Source organism: Aethalodelphis obliquidens, unplaced genomic scaffold (genome assembly GCF_003676395.1).
Source record: "Aethalodelphis obliquidens isolate GAN/ISIS:26980383/991018 unplaced genomic scaffold, ASM367639v1 scaffold116, whole genome shotgun sequence".
Taxonomy (NCBI): domain Eukaryota; kingdom Metazoa; phylum Chordata; class Mammalia; order Artiodactyla; family Delphinidae; genus Aethalodelphis; species Aethalodelphis obliquidens.
Genome location: NW_020838060.1, coordinates 462,455 through 481,897, shown reverse-complemented (window position 1 = coordinate 481,897; position 19,443 = coordinate 462,455). Strand labels below are relative to the sequence as shown.

At 38.5% G+C, this 19,443-nt stretch overlaps 1 long non-coding RNA gene across 2 annotated transcripts in view; it reads left to right on the top strand.

Annotated features, from left to right (window-relative positions):
• The first annotated feature begins 2,527 nt into the window (after nt 1-2,527).
• The window catches only part of LOC113615396 (uncharacterized), a 50,806-nt gene continuing 33,890 nt past the window's right edge, over nt 2,528-19,443 (top strand). The window contains exons 1-3 of one of the 2 annotated variants that reach the window (XR_003430991.1): nt 2,528-2,604; nt 3,132-3,274; nt 5,193-5,348. This is a non-coding gene — a long non-coding RNA (uncharacterized LOC113615396). The remainder of the gene's footprint in view (nt 2,605-3,131; nt 3,275-5,192; nt 5,349-19,443) is intronic. The other variant, XR_003430992.1, reaches the window with a different exon arrangement.

The window sequence follows — 19,443 nt, the reverse complement described above, 5'->3', positions numbered from 1 at the left end:
ATTTTTAAAATGTTTCATTTGTAGACAACTCGAATCTATTTTATAAAGTCAAGGCATAAGTGTAATGTTAAGTAATGTTTTCATGATTGCTTTACAGTTTAATATCGAAAAGGTATTTTAATTATGGAATTCTGCTTCCTGACAGATGGAAAATATTGAAGTATATTTCAACTGCAGGAATTATTTATTGAAATTAGTATGGTATTTTTTGGTTTTATGGCTTAAAATATTCAAAGCCTTTCCCCTCTTGGTTAAAGAAGATGGTAGAAATACACTAAAAGTTTTTGGTGGAGGTGTTAGGCAAAGAAGCAATTCTGTGACAGATTGTGATTCAAAAATACTTTTAAGTATTGTTTATTCCTTGTTCTATATTTTAAAGAGAGGCTTTGGAACACGTGACATTTATTCTCCCTGTTGCTGAAAATTTCCCCTCTGTTGTTCCTAGTACTGGATGCAATGATATTCTGCAGCTGTTGCTTAATAATAGCATTCTACTACTGTATTCCTTCTTCATGTACTAATCAGCCTAAGATTTGAGAACCAGGCTTGGGTAATTTGGCCTGAGGCAGCTACTTGTGTTACTACTAGTCTAGTGAAGAGCCCTAACTTGAAGGAGAACAGATTCTACCACAAAATGGAAATTACAAAATGATTTCCAGGAGAATCTTTAAAAAGGCTTTATATATTGGTAAAATACTTTTATACAAATCTAGCCACTTTTTTGGGTGGTAAGACCCTGAAGCAGGGTTATCCCATGACAGCAGTTCTGCTTGAGTAGGAATCAGAAGCAAGTATGACTTTCAATGTTATGAATATTTACAAATAATTTAGATTTTTGTTGAGGCATCATTTGTACCTGGTTACTTATAAAATGGACACATCCACATTACTTGTCAATACTGACGCCACCAAATAGGCACACAACACTGGTGAAAACAACTCATTCTAGCTGTTCAAGAAGTGACTTTGTAAACAGTTCCCTATTTTCTCTGATTCTCCTATTAAATACTTCATCTTGCAGATGAAGGCCATGACCTGTGCCCTCCACTTTAGTTGTAACTTTTCCTGGTTAGACTCACTCCACAGCTCCAGAATTAACTCACAGAGGCTATTGGGTTTCTCCACTGGAAGGCATTTTCTCCCACAGTCATCTTCTCTTGGCACCAAGAAGCCAGTAGCAGTGTACTCAATGGAGCTCAATGTCATTTATATAGACAGCTGTGTCTGAGGAATACTAGGGTTGGTAGAAGAATCTATAAGTATCATGGAAGGAACTGAAGTTGGAGCAACTATATTTCTTAAGAACCAATGACAGCAGCAACAGAGGAAGCTAGTGTCTGCAAGGGAAGCAGCAATTACCATCACGCTGCAACTCTAGCAGAAAAGCCAGTGCAGGTTCAGAGCTTTTAGCTGTGCACCCCGTCCCCGTTTTCTGAGAATATTCTGAGTTATGAACAGACTCATTTCTGCAGTGTTGAGGATTTATTATTTGTAGGAAATGAGTGAACTCTTCCTGAACAGGATTCCAGGTGAGGGGTCTTATTTTTACCAAGCTATCCATATTGCGATATGTGGAGGGAAATTTCCTTTTTTTATTGTTTCGACATATTTGGCATCTTATCCTTTTGCAGTACTGCTTGATTTCCCAATGCCAAGGTTCCTGGGCTGTAAAAGTCAGTTCATGATGGATCAGAACCCTAGAAATCAGCCCCATCCATCTTGCTTTTACTCCATGCCCTTCTCACTTCAAGGACTCCAGCTTTAAGACTGAGTTTCTCTAAAACCTGTTTCTCGTAACACTCCTCTGGGGCGAACCAACCACATCTTGCAGGTAATCTTATCCCAGTATCATTGCTTCAGATTCTTGATAGCAGCCTGGAATAAACAGAGCGGGAGATTTTACTTAAATGCTTATATTGAAATAAAGTAGTCTTTTAGGGTATGTCTTTGAGGCTATCTGTGGTAGTCCTGTGGGACACTTGCCTCTTCAAATTTTTACCTTAATTTCCCTAATCCTCTACCACTGAGATATAAAGCAGTTTTTCTCTTCCTAGGGGATTGATTTTACATAAAGGCGCCCTCCAGCGATTCTGGAGTCTCACGCAGTAGGAAGAGGACCTGAGCGTGCTGGGGAGAGAGCAACAGGACTTGAAATTACAGAAATACACTCTAGTTATAGAGAAAAATAAATAAAAAGCGCCAGTCACTTTAGAGTGTGCCACTAATTTCATTCACGGAACACACGGAAGAAAGTTCTGACAAACTAAATTCTTAGATTCAAGAGCGGAGTCAAATAGCCAGGAAATTACGGACGAACGGGGGCCACCCGAATTGCTCTGCAAGGGCGCTTTCCGAGACGCCTCGGATTGGGCCAGAAATGCCGCAACCCGGTCACGTGTTTTCGCCCCGCCCTCCCCCGCCTCTAGATAAACGAGGGCCGGGGCGCCCCCTCGTCTTTAGGTCAGGGAGTTGCGCATGCGTCAGCGAGTTGCTCCAAGTCGCGCCAGGAGCCTGGGCGCCAAGGGTCCCGCTGAAGTGTTCCCTCCTCTTCTTCCTCCTCTTGCTGAGTCCGCCAGCTAACGCGGACTGGAACTCTCCCGGAAGGTGGGGTCCTTACGACCTTCCTTTTCTTTACTCACGTTTTACAGCCCTCGCTTAACGGTTTACAGAGCTTCTGTTTCCTTTCTACTTTTCAAATATTGCATGATTCTTAGTCCCACATTCACGAATATCATCCGATTTAACGACCATAAACTGAGATGTGTTATGTCTGTTTTCTAGATCTCGAAATGCGATTCGAGCTGAGGCCACTTTGTTTCTCCCTCTCCTTGTGCCTTTCTGCTTCAAGTTTGCACTTGAGTGACCTTCGTTTGGTGGTGAACTTTGCTTCTTGTCCCTAGGAGTTAGCCAGCTCTGCGGTTCCTATTCCCATTTTCCCTATCTTAAAGCCAGAATTTCTGGATTGATGTGAGCCTTAATAGTTCAGTCAAGTCGGTACCTAAGGACGAATCAATTCTGGAAAATATTAGAGCAACCAACTATCTGGAGGGAAGTCACTAAAAGATGACGCTCAGCCCATATGTAAAATGATAAAGAGCTGTAACATATGTACGATCTTTTCTCTCTCCTAGAATGAAAGAACGCTTCTACTGGGAAAATTTTGTAAAGGTCAGTTTGCAGGCTTTTAGTTAAGGCAACTGAATTGTAGTTTGTTAGAAGTGTCTCAAACTATTGAAGAGAAATTGTCATCAAATTATACTTTTTATTGGAATCGGTAAGTCACCTTTCAGAGACTATTTGATTCAGTTTGTCTTGTACACCAGAAAGGTTTCTTTGGAGGTATGGAAAATGAAGGCAAACGAATTCTTGTATACACAATTTTTATAAAAATATTAAAGGATGGGGAATTCCCTGGCAGTCCACAGGTTGGGACACCACCCTTTCATTGCAGAGGGCACGGGTTCCATCCCAGGTGGGGGAATTAGGAGCCCACAAGCCGCGTGGTGAAGAAAAAAAAAAGAAAAAGCGTTCATGATTTTACAGAATTAGCAACTATAAATATTAAACCTCAGTAAAACTGATGCCAATCCTTTCTCAGGCATTTTCAGTGGCTTTTGCAAAACAGCCAAAAAATTGGGTAAAACACAGGCCATCTTCTTCATTTAAAATAAAAGATGAGAACATACCTGGCTTTTTAGAAGCCAAGATCTGTTAGGTAACAGCATTTCTCAGAAGAGGATTTTCCTTTTGTCAGAAGTAAATATTTAGAAGTTTATTTATTTAGTTCTCCTTGTGTTGAGGGATTGTGTGTGTTTTCACCATGGTTTTGATACTGCCACAGTACTCAGAAATAATTATTAGCAGAGGAGGTTGATAGTGAATTTGTTTTTTACAACCCATAGGACATTGAGAAGCCACCTGCTGAGAAAGGGGCTATTGCCATCTGGTCTATGTTATGAAGCCAAATCATTACACTGATCCCATAATAAACCTCCTTTTCTTTTTGTGTCATCTGTTTTCCCTTCCACCACTGTTTTATATTAGCCTCAGGTTGCTGTTGGAGTTCAGGGACAAATAAGAGGTCATATAATGTAGGTCATTGCATAATGATGAAATATCAATTCTGTAGTCTGTCTCTAAGGCTCTGTCCTTGATAATATAGTGTGCTGTGGTGCTTATGAAGCTTTCACTCCACATTAGATATTATTGTTTTTAGCTCACGTGACTGTATAAGTTCACTTTCAGGTTTTTATGTGTTCAATCTTTATAAGTGGCAGTTAACGGATGAAGAAGTGAGGAGGTTATGCACAGTATTTCAAGGCAAGGAGGCCTGTAGCTATGATCAAAGGCAAAGGATGTAGAAAAATGTTCATTTAACAAACTTTTTAATATCTTTGTTTAAAGCACCTAAGTGCTAGGAAAACAAAGATAAATAATACACAACCCTATCCTTTGAAAAACACAGTCTAAACACAAGATTATGAACTGAGAGAGAAAATGATGGAAGGTAGAGAAATGACTGAGCTGACAGCTTGTGCCCAGGAAGCTCAGAGGATGCCAGAACCTTGACTTGCTCACTTCAGTGAAGGTCTCATCTTCCATTTAGCATGGCTTAATTTTTGTCAACGCAAAGTTGATCAGCCTGTGAGGGACAGGCTTGTGCCATGAAAACTCACAAGAGGCTAATGTCTAAACCAGAGGGTCAATTTATTGCTTTATAGGGAGATGGTATAATTACATTGACTGTGGTGTTCTTTTATTTTTTTTTAGATTTTTTTGATGTGGACCATTTTTAAAGTCTTTATTGAATTTGTTACCGTATTGCTTCTGTTTTATGTTTTGTTTTTTTGGCCGCAAGGCATGTGGGATTTAGCTCCCCAACCAGGGATTGAATCCACACCCCCTGCATTGGAAGGTGAAGTCTTAACCACTGGACTGCCAGGGAAGTCCCAACTGCAGTATTCTTGTTCAGTGTTCTTGTTCAATAGGAATATAATAATATCCACAAATGTGAGCCCCAAAAGTAATTTAAAATTTTCTTTTTAGCCATATTAAAAAAATAAAAAGAAACAGGTAAAATTAATTTTAACAGCATATTTTATTTAACCCAACTTATCCAAAATGTTATAATTTCAACAGGTAATCAAGAAAATTATTACTGAGGTAGTTTATTTATTTGTTTTTTCATACAGAGTCTTCAAAATCAGGGGTGGATTTTATACCTACAGCACATGTCAATTCAGATTAGCCCTATTTCAAGTACTCATGTGGCTATGTGAAGGTCTAGGATATGCCTTTCCTAGAAGAAGTTAACCGGGAGGCCAAGATAATAATCAGAAGACTCTCTGGTGAGCATGGAATCAGAACGGGGGGTGCTGGATAGTCTTGAAGGATACTTTACTGGCCTGACAAGCATGATGAACCTACCCTGACCCAGTAGAGTGTATCTTTTTGGTGGTTTTAGAGTTTGTTGCATTTAACATGTCTTGCATCAGCAGTAATACACTGATACTGCCAAATTCTTCTTTTGAGTTTATGTAAATCACTTTTTTCTATTAACATTTTATTCAAACAGGTTTAAATTTTTTTTACCTCTTTTATATTTAGTCATATTTGAATGCAGACTAGTCAATATTTGGTTTGTATGTTCCTAATCTCTTCAGCCAGACAGTTATTCTTTCATGGGGTTAATACTTTCTATATCTAGCTAATTTCATCCATGATGTGTTTTCTAAAAGTAAATATAAATTTATTATAGATGTATTTTAAGAATGTAAATTACAACCATATTACCAACAATTTGGAAAATAGAGAAGAACAAAATTTGCCCCAATACAATAATTGCTTATTAAAGTGCATATTTTTATTTAGTTGGACTAATAGACTGTAAATCTATATTCTGTTTGTTTTTTCCCTTCATGTAAAAATACATTAAAAAAAGCAGTTTCCCGCATTTTCAGAATTTCAAATGAAATGAAATTTCAAAACAAATGGAATTTCAAATGAAATAGAATTTTTTAATGTGTTTATTAATTCCATATCTGTACTCATACACAGATTGGCATGATAGATTTTTTAAAACATCCTTTACATGTAGTTATATATATTTTATAGCCTTTTTCTTATTGTGATAAAAAACCAACATGAGATCTACCCTCTTAACAAAATTTTAACTAAAATTTAACTACATTGTTAACTATAAACACAATGTTGTACAGCAGGTCTGTAGAACTTTTTCATCTTGCATAATTGAAACTTTATACCTATAGCCTTATTTTAAATTAATATATTAATTAATTGTTTTTTCTTTTACACCTGGGTGCCCCAGTGTTGGAGGCCCCTTGTCCCAGACTCCTCCGTGAGGAGTGTGGCTCATCCCACCTATTAAGCAAACCCCAGTCCTCCTCAGTGCCTTCCCTCCTACTCAGAGTCACAGTGCAGCGCCGCCTTGGCTCAGGGCCTGTGGCCAGGTGTCCGGGACAGGGCTCTGGCTCCGAAGCTGTGCAGGGGCAGGACAGCCGGAGGCCAGAACGGGGGAGTGAACTGAACACGCAAGGGGCGCAAGTCTCTTCTGGGGCAGTGACGTGAGCCCCTGGCCAGGAACCATGGGGCCCCAAGGTCCAAGGCCAAAGCAACCCGAACGCACATCGTTGGGGCCGGTTGTTCCTCCCAGCAGTAGTGAGGTGTCTAGAATTCGTCTCAGGAGACCATCGCTGCCTGTACCTGGAGCCTCTCCCCTGAAGAACAGACTCAGGGCACCGGTCTCTCGGACCCAGCCCAACTGCCAGCACCCTGCGATGGGGAAACTGGCCCATTTACCCAAGCCCCTCCATCCGGAAATGTTCTCTTTTCAACAGCATAGGGGACGGCTGCAGGCTGGGGCGAGGGCCAGGGCCTGGTCCAGGTGGGTGGAGTGTGGGGTTTCCCAGGAAGGTAAAAACAGGGTGCAGTTGGAGCGCGCAGAGTATACTTTGTGGCTTCGGGTGTGTGTGGAGGTGTAAATGTGGGTACAGATGGAGGGGCACGGAGGGAATGCGCTGGGACGCGCTGACTGCGAGAGGTGGCTCAGAGGATGGCGGGATTTGAAATAGAATTTTAATCTGTGGGTATGGCATACTTTATCCAATGCTTTTTGAATATTTCTCTCTCTCTCTCCTTTATTATTGTTTTTCACTCTAGTGAACACCTTGACATTGTGATTACTTCCCCATATTTTAGGATAGTTCCTTAGAATAAATTCCCAGAAGTGGAATTTATAGGTTAAAGGATATTAATATTTTTATGACTTTCAATTCCAAAAGGATTTTTAGCAAACTATCATTGATGATGAGAGTAACAGTTTTATTTCACCCATCCTTGTAATGGTTATATCTTTCTTCAAACATTTATTTAACAGGCTTATCCATTTATTTTTTCATTATTTATTGAGCACTTGCTGTGTTCCAGCAATGTTCTAAGCACTCATGACACAGCAGTGAATAAAACAGACAAAAATTCCTGCCCTCATAGATCCTCCTGGGTGAAACAGTCAACTAGATAAATAAATGAAATATGTGTGCTAAAGGGGAAAACTAAAGCAGGAAGGAGAACGTGAAGTGTCATTGGGGTGAGCATTTTAGAGTGGCTAGTAAAGGTTTCATTTGAATAAGTGACAAAATTCTAAAAAATGTTTTAAATTTAAATCACAAACCTACAGAAAACTTGCAAGCATAGTAGCAAAACCTTTTTTTTCCTGAACCATTTGAAAGTCAGTGACGTACCTATATAACGTTCCACCTTCCCCAAATATTTCAGGGTGTCTTTCCTATAAACAAAGACTGTTTTTGTTTTGTTTTTTTTTTGCGGTACGCGGGCCTCTCCCTGTTATGGCCTCTCCCATTGCAGAGCACAGCTTCCGGACGCGTAGGCTCAGTGGCCATGGCTCACGGGCCCAGCCACTCTGCAGCATATGGGATCTTCCCGGACCGGGGCACGAACCCGTGTCCCCTGCATCGGCAGGCGGACTCTCAACCACTGTGTCACCAGGGAAGCCCAAGACGTTTTTTTACTTAACCAAAATGTAACCATCAAAATAAGGATATTAACCCTGATACATTATTACTGTCTTATCCTCATCCCTACCCCCCCATCAAATTTTGTCAGTTGTCTCAATAATGCCCTTCATAGCAAAAAGATCCAGTTCTCCGTTATGACTTGTTACATTTAGTTATCTTGTCTCTTTAGTCTCCTTCAGTTTGAAACAGTTTCTCAGTGTTTCTTCAACTTTTATGACTTTGACACTGTTGAAAATTTCAGGCCACTTATTTTGTAGAATAGCCCTTAATTTAGGTTGTCTGCTGTTTCCTTATGATTAGACTTAAGGTTATACATTTTTGGCAGGAATATCACAGAAGCAATGCTGTATTCTTGTTGTATCTTATCAGATGGCACATAATTTCTATTTGGCCCATTACTGATACTGTTTACTTTGATCACTTGATTTAAATGGTGTCTTCCAAACTTCGCCACTTTAAAGTTAGTCGTCTTCTCTTTGTAATTAAGTGTTTTGTGGGGAGATACTTGATGACATTTCTCATCAAATTTTCAGTTTATTTGTCTATGTCTATATGAGCTCATAGTTTCCTGTTTTAATCAGTGAGCTAGTATCATTATTTTGGTGGTAAAACTATTTTCACATTTTCCCGTTGGAACATTTCAAGCTAAGCTTCTGTGTCTTTTCATCATGTCCCGATCATTCTTTGAACATGTCCTTGCTTTCTGGCATACCAAGATGTTCCAGGCTTATCTTGTACTTTCCTGCCCCAACCCTGGAATCAGGCATTTCTCCAAGGAGCCCTTGAGAATGCTATCTTGAAGCCACACTCTGTGCGCTAGGTATGCTCATTGCTATTGGCATTTTGCTCCTTCCAGGTACTTTCAGTGGACCGAGAATATTTTTGTATGTATACATATACATATATATAAACAATATATACATATATTTATTTATACTATGTTTATTATTTATACTATATTTATACTATAACTGTATTGAAAACCATGAGTTCACTTCAATTTCAATCCAACACTTCAGTTTTCATTCTAGTTTTATCCCTTTCCATCTTTGTACCTCTATACTGTATTAGTGGGAAATTAGCTGTCTTTATCCTCAATGTATTTACTTATTTGATCAAACCCTCTGTGTATAAATAATCTCTTCTTCCGCTGCCACCCTTTCCCCTGCCTCGATGCCCTTCTGACTGAGTATGGGCTCAATATGGGCTCCACCACTCCATGTAAGCATGTCTTAACCCTGCTCAGGTCTGACACCCCATATGCCAGGCCACCCCTCTGCATGGGTGCCCTGTTGGTCCTGCTTGGCTCTGACACACCACTATGGGCCAGTGTACCTTGTTCTGCCCCCACTGAATACCTTTAAGACTGAATTGCCAGGAAATGAAGGAAAGGGGAGGAGGAAAATAAAGGCAAATTTTTAGTAAAGACCCAAAGGAAATTAGAAAGTGAGCGATTTGATATCTTGGTAAGAGCATTCCAGATAAAGAATAGCAAATGCAAAGGCTCTGTGGTAGGAGCATGGCTTGTGTGGTTAGAGGGACACCAAAGTCACATGGCTAGAAGAAGGTAAGCAAGAGGGATAGCAATATTAGATGGAGTCATGGCGATAAGGGATGAGGTAGGGTAAGAAGGGAATAGATCATGTAGGGCTTGTAAAGTCTTTGGATTTTACTTTGAATGGGAATGGGCAACTATTGGAGAGTTGAGCAAAGGAGTGAGAGCATCTGCCTTAGGTTTTAACAGGTTCATTATGGCTACTCTCCTGAGAACAGAGGAAGAGGGGCAAGGACAGAAGCCAGCACACCAGTTAAGAGGTTATTGCAATAATCCAGGTGAAAGATGATGGTGGCTTGGATCCTGGTGGGGGTGGGGGAAGTGAATTGAATTCTGGGTGTATTTTGGAGGTGGAGCTAACAGAAATTGCTGACTGCTGAGATGTGGCATATGAGAGAGAGGAGTCAAGATGGTACCAAGATTTGTGGCCTGAGCAACAGGAAGAATGGAGTTGCCATCAACTGAGAAGGAGAAGACTGCAGGAGAATCTGGTTTGGGAGAGAGGGGCATTATCAGTAGTACAGAATGAGATATATTTGCATTAAGTTTGAGTCTGTTGTTAAAAATTCAAGTGGAGATGGCAAGTAGGCAGCTGGATATTCCAGTCTGAATTGGAGATATAAATTTTGGGAATCAGTGATAAATAGGTGCTATGTAAAGCCATGAGACTGGTTGAGGTCATTAGGTAATGAGTCTAAATACTATTGAATTCCTAGAGCACTTCAACATACAGAGGTTGGGGAGATGAAGAGCAAAAGAGCCTAAGAAGGAGCTGTCAGAAAAGTAGGAGGAAAAGTAGGTTAAAATGGTACCTTGTTGTTGCTTTCATTTGCATTTTTTTGGTTACTGGTTGCATGGTCCTTTGTAGATTGTTTATAACCTTTATCAATTAGGCTTCAATGATTTGATTTAAAAAAATCAATTGTATGAATTTTTTATGTAATAGGGATTTTAACCTTTTGTCATATTAGATGAAATATTTCTTCTCTTTGTCTTTTTGTTGTTATATGAATGTTTAAAATATTTATGTAGTAAGTAGTAAATCAATTAGTGTTTTTATTTGTGATTTATCTTCTTCTTATGAAACCTAGAAATTTGTCTCACCCTCCAGAGATTTGAAAATCATTTAATTCTACTTTATTCTAGCTTTTCATTGTCTTGATTTATTTTTATTAACCTTTGTTGTTGTTGTTGTTAACTTTATTTTACTGACTTTATTTTGTTTACCTTACAGAATTAGTTTTGGTGCATAATGTGAGGTCAGGGTTTAAACCCATTTCCTCAAGCAAAGGGCTCAGGCAATCAACACCAAGTATTATTTGGTTCAAGCAGGAATTCATAAATAGAAGGTTCAGGAGGATGCAAGGGGCCATGCACTCACTCTCCAGGAGAGTGGTGTACTTGCTTGAGTGCACCAGGTGTGCTGTGGTCAAACATGGGAGTGGGCTGAGAGTGGAGCTGAATTTGGGTGTCAAATAGCCTGAGCTTGGGTGCCAGCTCTTTAGGGAGCTGCTGGAAACACTAGCTGTCCAGCACTTGGAGACTTTGGAGGAAGGTGAGATCAGGCACCTCCAGATACCAGCCAGCTCATTGTCAGGCAACCCTGGGGGAGCCCCTGGGCCCATTCTTTGGACACTCTTTTTTGTCTCTCCATGCTCCCAAATTGTTAGTTTTTCCAGCACTATTTATTATTGAATCATCTATCCCTTTGCCAGTGATTTTTGATATCTCCTTTTTAGCAGATATTAAATTTTTATGGTTATATTTTACTTATGTCTAATTATTTAAAAATATTAATATCATTAACAGCAGGATAGTAAACTTCATGAGTCAGATTTTAAGCATATATTAATTTTTTAAAAAATTAATTTATTTTATTTATTTATTTTTGGCTGTGTTGGGTCCCGTTGCTGTGTACGGGCTTTCTCTAGTTGTAGCGAGCGGGGGCTACTCTTCGTTGCGGTGCACGGGCTTCTCACTGCGGTGGCTTCTCTTGTTGCGGAGCACGGGCTCTAGGCACGCAGGCTTCAGTAGTTGTGGCTCACGGGGTCCAGAGTGCAGGCTCAGTAGTTGTGGCGCACAGGCTTAGCTGCTCTGCAGCACGTGGGATCTTCCGGGACCAGGGCTTGCACCCGTGTCCCCTGAATTGGCAGGCGGATTCTTAACCACTGTGCCACCAGGGGAGCCCAAACATATATTAATTTGATATGCAAAACATATACTCTCATTTAATACAGGAACAGGTTAACGTTAAAAGAAAGCATTATTTTATGTATTTACTATTCTTATTTCTGAGAAGTCTTAAGTTTTGTCTGTAATATCAATAGACTTTTCTCTCTAGCTTGAGTACTATGGTTCTCTACAGTAGAGAATTTTCCAATAAAGACAATGCTTAAAATAATGGTTTTCTATTTAATTAAAGTGGATATTTGCAAGTAGGTTTATTTTCACCTCACTTTTGAATACATTTGAATTGTTGTTATACTCTTTTTTTTTTTGGGCCGTGCCGCTTGGCCTGTGGCATCGAAACCACTCCCCGAGCAGTGGAAGCCTGGAGTCTTAACCACTGGACTTCCAGGGAAGCCCCATGTTGTTATACTTTTGAAGGTGAGGCATTTGTTTATTATTCCTTTATAATTATAGGTGGCTGCTAACATTCTGGTTCATCTTTTTTAAGTACCTAAAAGATGCCCTCTCAGTCTGAAAATAAAATTATCCATTGGAAAATAAAACTAGTAAGATTAGTACTGAATACTAAAAATGAGTCTTGCCTATAAATATAGACTGCGAATCTTAAATAAAAAGACAAGCAAATAAATATTAAAATATATTGAAAGAATAATTAATCACAACTGAGAAATGCTTATCTCAGAAATTTGAGGATGGCTTAATAATAAGAAATCTAATCTTAAAACATAGAAAATGAAAAATCCAAGATCTTTTCAGATGCTGAAAAGATATCTGATAAAAAGTAAACATTCTATTTTAAGTACTTATTAGGAATGGAATAGAAGGATACCTCAACATGATAAAAATATTTTTCAAAATAACAGTATTCTTCTTTCTTTTTTTAATTGAAGTATAGTTGATTTACAATGGTGTGTTAATTTCTGCTGTAGAGCGAAGTGATTCAGTTATACATATACATACGTTCTTTTTTATATTCTTTTCCATTACGGTTTATCACAGGAAATTGAATATATTTCCCTGTGCTATGCAATAGGGCCTGGTTGTTTATCCATTCTTAAAATAACAGTATTATTCTTAATGGCAAAAAAAATTAAGGATGTTTCCATTAAGATGAGGAGCAAAATTAAGGAAGCCCGCTATTGCCTGTGCAAATAAATGAAGACCAACCAAATGAGAAAAGCAAAGGCTATTTATTCTGAGCTTGCTATAGCAAAGGAATCAGCCTGTGTTACCTGAGTTTTGTCAATGACTCAAAATCAGGTGCAGAAATGGGAAAGCTTCATAGTGGAAAAAGGGAAGGCTTCAGGTGTGCGCTGATTGGAGGCTGCTGGCGTGGAGAAGCTTGTAGGCAGGCTAACTAGAAATGGGGCATCCTATGTGATTGGTTAGGGGTGCATATTTGGCTTTCTATGGTTGGTTCCACATTGGAAGTGGGGACCAAAATTAGGGAAGCTGTCAGTTATTAATGAAGTCCTGGCCATTTTGAGCCATTTGTTAGAGAAGTTATTGTTTAGCTACTTGGATTGTCACTATAGATAGCAGCCTGGCTTCCTGCAAGTCTGACATAGCAGGCTGGCTTCCTGGGTTGTTTATTGTAGATAAGGGGTTGGTTTCCTGGGCAGGTGGGTGCAGCTGGTGGGTCAGGTTTCTATTTTCTATATGGTCTGGCCATTCTCCATTTTTATATTTAGTCTCTCACTATAATTTAAAATTGTTTTGAAATTTCTGACTCATGCAATAAGATAGTAAATAAATAAGTGGTTTAAATCCTAGGGGGAAATAGATGATAGAATTTTTATGTTAAACTGAACATTTGAATTAATAAAGTAGTTCAGGAAAAAAAAATCACTCTACTATTCTGGAAATAATTAGGTAGAAAATGTAATGAAAAATATCTCATTCACTATATCAACAAATAAAATTCATAGGCATGCTTTTATTGAGGAATGTGTTTGACCTATATAATCCAAACTATCAAATTATTACCAGAGAGAAAAAATATTGGAAACACCCTTTAATAGAAACACCCTTAGTTTTTCACCACTGAATGAAAGGAGAGGCATGCTAAGTTTTGGATGGAAACCCTAAACATTTTGAAGATTTCACACCATCTTAAATCAACTTAAAAATTCAATACAATTCCCATTTAAATTCCTTATGGAGGTTTTTTAGGGGGGAACTGAAGGAACTGAAAATTTTTTATAAAGTTAGTCTAAAAGAATAAACAAAAAGACCAAGACAAGTTTATCCATTCAATAAGTACTTATTGATTTCTGTGTTCTAAGCCCTAGGGATACATCTGTGAATAAGATGTTACAATTTAAAAGTAATCAGGTGTAATATAATGTGTTATCTTCTCTTCTTATGAATTGTTATTATCATTGACAAATGTAATTTTATGAAGATAAGAAGACGTAGACCTGATATTAAAAAATTAGTGATAAAAATTTTTAAAGAAATCAAGTTAAAAAAAAATGTGTTATTTTTTCCCTAAATTCCTATTATAGCATAATATTGCTTTTTAAAAGCAGGTATATTAAAATGATAATTTAAAATTCTCATTAGATTAACAAAATTAAAAAAAAATCCTTATTACTGAAATATATTTAGATAGGATTATTTCTAATAATTTATTCTAAGGAAATAATCTGTAAAGCAGATAGTGAGTGCACTGGGATGTTCACTGCAGGGTTAATTATATTAAGGAAAAACTGGAAGCAGCCTAAATGTCCAACAACAGAGTAATAGTAAATTATTCTTTACTCATAAGTAGGATATTATGGTGTTTTGAAATAATTTAAATGAAAAAGGGAAACACTGGAGTTGAAAGGAGCATTGGTAATCATAGCCTCTTCATTTTACTAGATAGTCTGGAGAGGTAAAGTGATTTGCCCAAGGGTACACAGTAAGGAAGTATGCATTGTGGTTACCAGCATGGGCTCTGGAGTAAACTGAACTGACTTCGAATCTTTACCATTTACTAGTGTTATGAAGTTGGGGCTCATATGATCCCTGAGACTTAATTTCCTCATTTGTAAAATGGAGATGATAATAATAAGGCTTTGTGAGAGTTAAATGTACCTGTTGCAGATCAAGTCCTTAATAAATATTTGTTATTAATATGCATGTAATATAATAAAGAATATATCTAGTCTTTGTTGCCAGTTCCTGGCACAAGCTTCAAAAACTTGGAATTTCCTGAGTATCTTTTGTTATTCATTACAAGCCCCTTTCTACCATACCTGAATTTATGCTAATGAAATGACTCTTGGTGGGGCCTTAGATAGTTTCAAGTGAGGGACTGGCCATACCAGAAAGACCTAGCACATGATTAAAGGATTGGAACTTTCAACCCCACTCCCCTAACCCCCACTCCCAACCTCCTGGGAGGGGAGAGGGACTGGAAATTGGATTCAGTCACGTGGCCAGTGATTTAGTCAATCATACCTATGCAGTGAAACCCCAATAAATATTCTGGATCTGAGGCTCCGTGGAGCTTCCTGATTCATAGACACATTAATGTGCCAGGATGGTGATGCACTGGATTGCATAAGGAGAAGGCATGTGTCCCCCTCCTTCCGTCCCCCACCCCAGACCTTGTCCTATGTTTCTCTTCCATTTAGCTATTCCTGAATGGTATTTTTTATAATAAACTTTTAATTGTAACTACAGTGCTTTCAGTGAATTCAGTGAGTTGTTCTGGCAAATTATCAAACCTGAGGGGTTGTAAGAAACCTGAGAATTTGTAGTCAGCAGGTGTGCAGGTGGCTGGTGTCTGAAATGGGGGCAATCTTGTGAAGGACTTTGCCCTTAACTTGTGGGGTCTGCACTAACTCTCAGTAGATAGTGTCAGAGTCGAATTGTAGGACACCCAGTTAGTGTCAGAGAACTGGTGTTAAAATGCAATACAACTAACATACTAATGATAATAATCGTACCACTATTCTCCGAGTCCTCAAATTCTGTCTTACCTCATTTCTTATCTCCTATAACCAGTCTCTCTTGTATGTCCTATTCTTTATAAACCTTATGAGACCATTTTATTTGAGGCATCACAAACATGTTCTATTCCTAAAGTAACTCTCTGCATGTTATTGTGTCTTTTTCTCACATGAGTTTTACATAATAATGACAACTTAATTTTCCCAAATGGATAGTTTCATTAGTAATACTCTTTTACCTAAAAATATTCTGCGGGGGAATTCCCTGGTGGTCCAGTGGTTAAGATACTGGGCTTTCATTGCCGGGGCCTGGGTTCAATCCCTGGTTGGCAAACTAAGATCCTGCAAGCTGCACGGCGTGGCCAAAAAACTAAAAAATAAAAAAAAAAAAATAAATTTACGAAAAAACAATTCTGTGGCACAACCCATTGCTTATTCATCAAGGTCTTCTACAACTCTTTCCTGTGTTATTTTCATTCTTCCCCAAGATGTAGTCTACTTTCTAGCCACATTGAACTTCTCATTACCATATGTTGTGGGTTGAATTGTGTCCCCCCAAAACACATGTCCAAGTCCTAACCCCCAGTACCTGTGAATGTGATCTTATTCGGTAATAGAGTCTCTGTAGATGTAATCTTTGTAGATGTAGTTAAGACGAGGTCATCCTGGATTAGGGTGGGCCCTAATCCCATATGATTGGTATGCTTGTAAGAATAGGAGAAGAGACACAGACACACATGGAAGACAGTCATGTGAAGAGAGACACACACAGGAGAATGTGATGATGGAGGCAGAGATTGGACTGATGTGTCTATAAGCCAGGGAGCACCAAGGATTTCAGGCAACCATGAGACGCTAGGAAGAGGCAAGGAAAATTCTCCTCTAAAGCCTTTAGAGAGAGCATGGCCTTGATAACACCTTGATTTTTTATATTTATCGTTCAGAACTATGGGAGAATAGATTTTTGTTATGTCAAGCCGCTTAATTTGTGGTACTTTGTTACAGCACCCCTTGGAAAACAGTATACCATATCTCTCTGGTTTTGGTCACACTTTCCCCTTTGCTTGGAATGTCCCCCATCTCTATTCACTAAGATCCTATCCATTGTCAGGGCAGTTTCTTTTATGGATCCCTCTGGATTCAGTCTTTCTCTAACATATCCTTGGATTGCTTGTCTAGAGGTCCCACATGATGTGGCTGTTAGTCTCTTATCATCATTCTTCTGGTCCCCACCAAAATGAAAACTCCTGGAGGGCAGGAATTGTCTTTGCATCTTCCACCTTTTGCAGCAGTGCCTTGTTTATAATGCTTGTTTAGATTTTTAGAATTCCTTAGTTATCAGTTGCCTCATTACAGAAGTGCAAGAAGGGAAAAATTTCAAGTATAGGTTAAAAATAGCTAGAGTTTACTTGAAATATTTTTCCTTAAACTCATACTTTACTTGTTGCACTTTTATGTAATTTTATGTTACATAAACCATAAAGTTCTCTAGAGGCATTTTACCATATCACAGAAGGAGAAAAAATAAATTGTATAAAGCATTCCATAAGAGAAATACAGTAAAATCTCCAAATTACTATATATATATGTAATCCATATATTGCCAATTCAGATTAAACTGCTTAGTACAAAGGACACCTTGATGCCCAAAGTGATGCCAGGTGAAAATAAAGAAGATGTTCTGTAATGAATTAATTTACTCTGTAGACACTATTTTAAAAGTTTAAATCACCAGATGATATTGAAACCTGACAGGAGGAGATGAAGCAAGAGAATTTCTGAAGCTTACTTTCTTAAACAACAAGTGCTAAGCTAAAATAATTTCTTCCATTTCAAATCAAGGAGTATACCTTTTGGCCAATTTAGGAAACAGCATCTGGATTAAAAATTCTTGTTTTTCATAAGTACTTTGGAAAAGATGAGAAAATAATCTGTATACAGAGTTTTCTTCATAAAGTTTCAAGAGTCAAAATCATAAGCAGTAATGAACGTTGTTTGGAATTGTATCTTTTCCAAATTTGTCAGTGGGTTGGCAAAGGTAGGAAAGTTGTTTTCTTCTGGGAGTATATGCCATTGTTTAGTTATTTGAAGGTATTGTAACCCTTAAAGATTGTAATTATAATTCCTTAAAGAGTGTCTGAATAATACTTCTCCATGAAAAGGAAGAGTTTGTGGATGCTTGCCATCAAAAGGATTATTGGGAATTACTATATCAAAATGAGGCACCACAGGTGCTGTGTGATGAGCCTCCACAGTGACAGCTTTCACTGTTAAAATACTAGTGAAATGAGATGAGAATAAAATTTCAGCCAGTTCTCTCTACCTACATGAAAGGGATAGGCCTATTTTTCATAATATATCAAGCTCAGTTCTCTCCTACAATGACTTAACTTGTTTATAACAACTGCTACAAAGGTCAGCTTTCTGCTAAAGGGTCACATCAAAGTAGCATTGTTAACTTTGCCATTTTTGTCTTTTGAAGTCAGGTTCTATTTTATGAATCAAATTTCAACTTGTTTAACAGCCAGTGTAGTTGGGCTACTGGACTTTTTTTTGTCTCTTGAGATTCGATAGGTAGCTATTGCCACATATTTAAATGCGTGTTTCATGTCCACTAAATTTGTCTTGCAGTGCTAGAGCAGATTCTCCTCGTTGTATGTGTACTAGCCTCCAGGTTTTAATCTTGAGATTCATGTTATTAAAGGTGAATAGGAAGTATGTTTTAGTAAAATGTGATAGTTATTAGCAACCAGAGAAAGAGAGCCCCTGTACCTTTAAAAATTATGAACATGGTAATAATATGAGAGGTAATTACTCAAATGCTGAAATTCTGAATTAACAGGATATTAAAAGTACTAAAAGAGTAATGAAATGTTCCTGTATTAGTTTCTTAGTGCTGCTACAACAAATTACCACAAACTTAGTCACTTTAAATAATACAAATTACTTTTTGTATAGTTCTGGAGGTCAGAAGCCTGAAATGGGTATTATGGGAATAAAATCAAGGTGTCGGCAGAGCTGTGTTCCTTCTGGAGGCTCTAGTGGGGAATTCATTCCTTGCCTTTTCCAGCTTCTAGACATGGCCCACATTCCTCAGCACGTAGCCTCTTTGTCTTCAAAGCCAGCTATTGCATCACTGAGACCTCCACTTCCATCATTCTATCTCCTCTGACTTTCCTGTCTCCCTCTTTCACTTATAAGGACCCTGTGATTGCATTTGGCTCAGCCAGATAATCTAGGATATGCTTCCCATCTCAAAATTGTTAATGTAATCATACCAGCAAAATCCCTTTTGCCATGTAAGGTCGCATATTCACAGGTTCTGGGGATTAGGACATGGACTTCGGAGGAGAGGTGGGGCAATTATTCTGCCCACAGGCTTCTAATTGCGGTGGCTTCTCTTGTTGCAGAGCACCGGCTCTAGGTATGCAGGCTTCAGTAGTTGTGGCACGCGGGCTCAGTAGTTTGGTGCACGGGCTTAGTTGCTCCACAGCATGTGGGATCTTCCCGGACCAGGGCTCGAACCCATATCCCCTGCATTGGCAGGCAGATTCTTAATCACTGTGCCAGCAGGGAAATCCCTTCCTTTAGCTTTTTATTTTGATCCATGTCATGTAACTTTTCTATGTTGTTGTTTTTAACTTTTCCATGTACATTGTATTTAAACAATATGCATTCTGAATCATTTGGTTGTCCTTTAAAA